The sequence below is a fragment of the Herpailurus yagouaroundi genome, unplaced genomic scaffold (assembly GCF_014898765.1).
Source record: "Herpailurus yagouaroundi ecotype Mexico unplaced genomic scaffold, PumYag 77, whole genome shotgun sequence".
Taxonomy (NCBI): Eukaryota; Metazoa; Chordata; class Mammalia; order Carnivora; family Felidae; genus Herpailurus; species Herpailurus yagouaroundi.
This window is the reverse complement of record NW_024412388.1, coordinates 56,051,016-56,058,071: the sequence shown is the minus strand read 5'-3', so window position 1 is coordinate 56,058,071 and position 7,056 is coordinate 56,051,016.

The window sequence follows — 7,056 nt, the reverse complement described above, 5'->3', positions numbered from 1 at the left end:
AGCGTTTCTTAACAGTGTCCCAGTGTTGTCTCTAGGGTATTCTTCCAGGCCACCAAAACCAACCTAAGTTAGCTGGGCATGCTCAGAACCAGCCCCCTCACCAAACTGGGCAGTAGGCATAAAACTCCCCATTATTGGAGACATTAAATATGAAAAATGAACATCTTAGAATCAACAACGTACCCTGGATTGTTTTTATGAGACGGTGACATATGGTGGTATTTACACACTTCAGCAATTTGTCTCCATAAATAATGGATAAAAACAAACATTTTAAATTGTAGAACCTTAACATTACTGTGTAATGAGATGGTGAATGGTTGTGGAAATCATTTGCAACAAAGTCAAAAGAGTTACCTTAAAACTGAGGTTTTTTTTTTATCTTTTTCACCAAAAAAGGTAAATGTTCTAAATTTGCTGTTATGTTCTGTAATGTTATGCATCTATCAGTAGCATGTTACCAAATAGGTTTTTCGGAAAAAAAAAAAAATCACAGGCTTTTTTTTGTCCCTTCACGATAAAGATAATATTTTAACACTGAGTGAAAAAGTGCTATTAAGGGAACATTTGAAAACAAGTACAGTATTTCAAAATGTTGCCATAATTGTGTGGGGGTGGGGGTGGATTGGTAAAATTATGTTTGTCACCTACAAAAGAAGTACTTAAGAAGCCTTGGAAACAATTTGCTGTCTTGTTTCAATGTTTCAGTTGAGTAGTTCAGTAAATTTTAAACCATTTTTTTTAAAAAAAATAGGAAAATGCAGCTTCTGCTTAGTTTGAAAGGACAATTAATCAATATAGAGATCATAAAAATACGGTAACCAAATGTTAATAATGAGCTTGTACAATTCATGGATTAGCTTATTTTTTCAGTGGTTTTTTTTTTCATGAAAAGAAAGGCTTTTATTTTGTTAATAAACTATTTCAAATTTTATTTTACTCTTTATTTCATTTTAAAGTTTAATTTATATTTTTGTGTACATCTTACTGAATATAGTAAATATATATTTGCAATGCGTATTTATGTGTATACAAAATTTGTAAGTAAGTGAAAAAACAACTAAACATATATTGACAATGTGTTTTCTAATCTCCTTTTTCCTTGAGTGCACAATCTAAAATGTTCTAATCGCAGCATGTCACAAAATTGCTAAATCAGATATGAGATGGTGTTCCAAATTCACCTGAGCCGTCTTCTTTAGGAGCATGGATGAAGGTATTGGAGAAAGGACTTGAATCCGATTGTTAAGCAAACAAAACAAATTATGAGAATACAAATAAGATGCAGGCAACAATAGCCTTCCTTTTTCTCTTCTTTTTCCTAGATGCAAATAAACAAGATGACCATTCTTACATAAATATTATTAGAGAAGGTATCATCTAAGTCCATCTCTGTCATTCAATTAGGGTTAAACATTGAGGGAAGACTTGTGCTAATAGTTTTTCATAACAGCAGTTCTCTCATCCTTCATGCATCCTCCCTGCATTGTAAACTCCATGAATGCAAGGACCACATGTGTCTTGCTTCTTCATTTATCGCCAGCACCTGGCACAATGAGTGGCACATGAGAGGTACTCAACAAATGTTTATTGCGCTGAATTGACTTGTCCTGGAAAGACCTCACTCTCTTTAGTCAACAAAATTTATAGGCGTTCAATCTTCAAAATTTTCAAGTTAAAAAAAAAGTAGTTGGAAAATTATATGTAGTTTTTCTTGGCAAACCAGTGACTCTTCCATATGGAATCTGCCCCTCTATAGAGGCCTTTTGTTTTTCTGTTTTAACTTATTTATTTGATAGACTGTAGAGGTTTTTTTTTTATTTTCTTTCTTCCTTTCTTTTCCTCCTTCTTCTTTTAGTATCTTGGAGTTTCCCTAGTAGGTGCATGTCTGTTAGTAGCTGCCTGTCTAGTTAGAGGGAAAAAAGAATCTTGCTTCTGTGTTTCTGAGAATAAGCCCTAGATGGTGGAGAATGCCTAATGAAGCAAGAGCCTAACATAGAAACCAAAATATCAACCTATGACTGTTAATATGATTAAGTCTATGGGTGTGAAATGGCCTTCTGTAAGGCTGTAGCTAGATGACTGTACTTGCAAATCAAAAGCTCAATTAAGTGAATAACCACAGTGACAGCGACAAAGACTTTTCTAGGAAATACTAGTTCGGTTTCCATTTCTGGTACTTTTCCACTCATTTACATGTCTATCTTGTTTCATTGTTGATACCAAAAGTCCTAAAAATATTTAACACACACTGTGCTATGACAACTGTGTGTCATTTGTCAGACTAAGTATTAAGACAGTGATTTAGTGCATCAGATAGATGCTGGCACCAGTTAAGCTTGGTAAGGAAGTTTTGACAATATATTTTAACCTTTTACTTTAATAAGATCAGAATCTAAGATTAATTATTCATCCTTGCTGCTTCAACTTCACACAAATTTCATTTCTAAAAGTTTTCATTTGTTAATTTCATTCATCTGTCCGAAGTAGTACACTTAAAGGACACCGATATAACTCCTACCTATACTTGTAGTATCATATGTTTTTTATTTTTAATGTCTATTCATTTTTGAGAGACAGAGAGAGAGAGAGAGAGAGAGAGAGATGGACTCTGAGAGGGGGAGGTGCAGAAAGAGTGGGAGATACAGAATCTGAAGCAGGCTCCAGACTCTGAGCTGTCAGCACAGAGCCCAACGTGGGACTTGAACTCATGAACCATGAGGTCATGACCTGAGCTGAAGTCGGACGCTTAACCGACTGAGCCACCCAGGTGCCCCTGTAATGTCATATGTTGAAAGGCTTATATAAAATACCATGGTATAAGATTCTTAGATTATTAGTAATCCCCAAAGATTCTTGAAATGCAGAGTTGTAACTTTTCCACAACTGACATTTAGCAAGCACAGATGTTGTTTACAGATGAATAAACCACATGGAAAATGCCATGTCTTGGATAAGAGCAGTGCAATTTCAAGAGGTTTCTAGGTTGCCCATAGGCCCTATTAAATGAAAGGAAAGGTTAAAGAGTACAGTGAGACAGGAGGCAAATTTAAAACACTGACAGCTACAGGGTCCCACACAATATAAATTTGATTCATAATCTGGCTCTGCTATTCTCAGCAGCTAAATCTAAGAGACATATGAGTTACAGGATTCAGATTCCATAATATAATGGCTCGTAACCATGTCATCAGGGGCAGAACTTTGGTGGCCCAAAAGAAAGTGTTTTGTAGATTCTTATAAAGAGAAGAATGGTTCACATAAAAGACAAATTTCTCACAAATATTTCTACATAAAACCACACATATGTTCCTTTAGTTAGTTATAGAATTCTTCAATAAAAGCCTAACGAAGAACACTCTGGAACATGGATGCTTGGTGAACATTAGCAGTCTGTTCTGTATTTCATTATTTGAGGCTCCAAATACACCTTTGCTCCATGCTTCCCATATATAGAAGATAATCTCTGATTTCTCGAGTGAGACAGCCCAAATCTTGTCCTGTCACTGCATCCAGCTCAGAGCCAAGCCCTCTGGGTAGTGAGCAGCAGTGGCTACCTAGTGGGTTATAACTCCTCTGCCTGTAATCCCAAAACACGTGTTACCTGTACCCCACACCCCACCCACAATGTAAACTTGTGGAACAGGAACAGAGAATGCTCCCCTTTGGCAAGGAGAAACATGTGAGATGCCAGAAGACACCAGTCTGAAGCGCTGGTGTCTACTGGGTGATGTGTTAGAATTTTTGATTTTGGCCTATAGGCTCTCTGCTAAAATGGGGACAGAAAGAATCTCAATTAAGTGTCCTTTCCTGCAAGTCAAACACAACAGAGTAATATGAGATTTTAATAATTTGTCCTCTTCCCTCCAATCTCTTTCCCCAGTGATAGTTTTGTGAGAATCTTTCCACATTTTTCTTCATGCTTTTACAGATGTGTAAAAACATGACAGACTTTTTTCCCCTCTATTTGGAAATTAAAATTGAGTCATGCTATTCATCCATCTATCCATCTATCTTTGGTTTGTTTTTCTTTACCATATGGCATAAACATTCCATAACACATCATTGATCTAATTATGTTTTCAATAGCTACAATTTTCCATACTGTGTATGCACTAAGATTTGGTTAATGATTCTCTTATTTACAGATCTTCAGGGTTTATTTTTTCACTTTCCCCCCAAACAAAAATATAAGATATCCACCAAAATAAGTGAATATATGCAAATATTTTTGCATATATACAGATATACAGAAATTTTATTTGTGTGTAATAGAATCTCACATGTGGTTTGTTGAATCAGAGTATGAGCTTTTCCACTTTAATGGATTATGCCAGGTTTTTATCCTAACTGTAGTAATTCACACTCCTACAGCATTCGACATTATCAGTAACAGTGAATGCTGTCTATATTCTGTAATGTTTATCAATCAATAGATGAGAAATGGAATCTCATTTTAAGCTGTACATACTTCACTACAAACATCTTTTCATATGTCTGATAGTTTTTTACAAATATGTATAATTAATTTATCTCAGTGTATCTTCAAATGGCATATGATGTAAGAAATGTACAATATACTTCTGTCTTCACATCTTCTGTGCTCTTTCACTGTCCGTTTTACTTTCAGATATAATATAAATCCACAATACATTGTTACGACTTCTGTTTTAACTATTTATCTTTTTAAAAGAAATTTAAAAATAGAAAACAAAGGTTTTCTACATTTTCCCACATAGCTGTGTTTACCAGAACCCTTCATTCCTTTGTATAGATCAAAGTTTCCACAAGGTATCTTTTCATTTTTGTCTAAAGAAATTCCTTTAACATTTCCTGTAGTACAGATATGTTAGTGACAAATTTTCTCAGCTTTTGTTTGTCTAAAAATGTTTTTATTTCACCTTCATTTATGAAGAAATTTTTTTACTGTGTATGAAATGACAGCTTTTTTTTCCCTACACATTAAAGATATTATTCCACAGTCTTCTGGCTTGCATTGTTTCTGATGAGAAGTCAGTGGAACGCTCACCTTATTCTCTTGTATGTAATGTCTTTCTTTCTCTCAACACCTTCAAAATCTTATCACTGATTTTCAGTATTATATTTTGATATGCTGTCATGTGGTTTCCTTGGTATTTATTCTGCTTACTGTTTGTTAAATTTGTCAGATCTGTGGTGTTTTTCTTTTCTTTCTTTCTTTCTTTCTTTCTTTCTTTCTTAGTTTTTGCTGACTTTGGAAAACTTTTCAGGTATTATTTCTTCAAATGTTTCTAATGTCCCCGCTTGTAGATTCCAATTACACAATTTTAGAGTGCTTTATATTGTTCACTGAGGCTCTGCTCCTTCCCCCCCACCCCTAGCTTTTTTCCTCTCTTTGCTTTAGTTTGGATAGTTTCTATTGCTGTGTCTTCAAGTTTATTGTTCTTAAAAAAATATTTTTTTTTTTTGAGTGAGAGAGAGAGAGAGAGAGAGAGCATGAGCAGGGAGAGGGGCAGAGAGAGAGGAGAGAGAGAATCCCAAGTAGGCTCTGTGCTGACACAGGGCTTGCTCTCACAAACCGTGAGATTATGACCTGAGCTGAAATCAAGAGTCAGATGCTTAACTGACTAAGCCATCCAGGTTCCCCAAGTTTATTTATTGCTCTTGTATCTTCAGTGCCAAATCTGTTAAATGCATTCAGTTAGTTTCATACAAGATGTTAAAATATTTATCAGTTCTACAAGTTCCATTTGGTTATTTTTTATGTTTCCAAATCGCTTATCAGTTTTTCCTTTAAATCCTTGATTACATTTATAATAGTAGTAAAGTCGTTGTCTTCTATTTCTATTATCTCTGCTATTTCTAGGTTTATCTATATTGTCCAATTTTTCTCCTTATGAGTCACATTAAGTGTGACTCTTTGCCCATTTAGTGGGCTTATTTGCCCATTTAGTAATTTCTTTTACTGAACCCTAGAAATGGTAAATGTTATGTGACCTACAAAGGCTAAAATATTTTCTATCTAGTCCTTTACAGAAAATGTTTGCTGACTCTGCCCTAGATGCATAGAATTGTGTTGAGTATAATTGTTAGTATATGGAATACACAGCATACAATTGTCTTTTAAAGTCCTGTCCCTTCCCTTTTTTTATAATTAATACATCACTATAACTTTTTATTTTTATTGGTTGAGAGTCAAGAATACAAAAGTGTGGAAAACAATATGAACAATCTCTCTTCCCCCAGCTCTATCACAAACTCAACAATTGTCAACATTTGGCTTAGGGAGATTTAGATTCTCTCATAATCTCCATCAGTTCTTCTACACCACACTTTGAGAGTGACACTTTCTATTTTTTCAATTTATGCAAAGTTTTAAGCAAACACAACTTTGACCTGGGTCTACTGTTAAACAATTTCTAATCTCTACACCCACTTTCTATTCATTGTATTAACAAACATACACCTTGATTTGTGTGAGTGTATTTGGGACTATAGGATGTGCATTCATTGTTCCTTTATTTGAATTATTATGCATCTTGGAGTTTTTTCCACGTTAGAGTGTATAAGTCTACCTCATGCTTTTCTTAAACAACTTCATCACATATGTAGTACAAATAGGCCACAATTCATGAACTATTTCCATTTTTAATGGATATTTTATTTGTAGTTTTCTATTATTCCACATGATATTGCAAGAAACATTGTTTACATAGTTTATATATGTATTTAAGAACATGTGTGACTATTTCATGGGATACACTTTTGGAAATACACTTTCAGCATAAAGGAAAGTGCATGTTTGTAATTTTTTATTGAGATATAATTGACACATTACATATTAGTTTTGGATGTGCAAGATAATGCTTAAATATATGTAAATATTGCAAAATGATCCCAATAAGTCTAGTTAATATCCATCACTACATATAGTTACAAATTTTTTTCTCTTGTGATGAGAAATTTTAAGATTTACTAACTAAGCAACTTACAAATATACAATAAGTATTATTAACTATAGTCACCATGCTGTATATTATATCCCCAGCATGTATTTATTTTATAACTGGAAGTTTG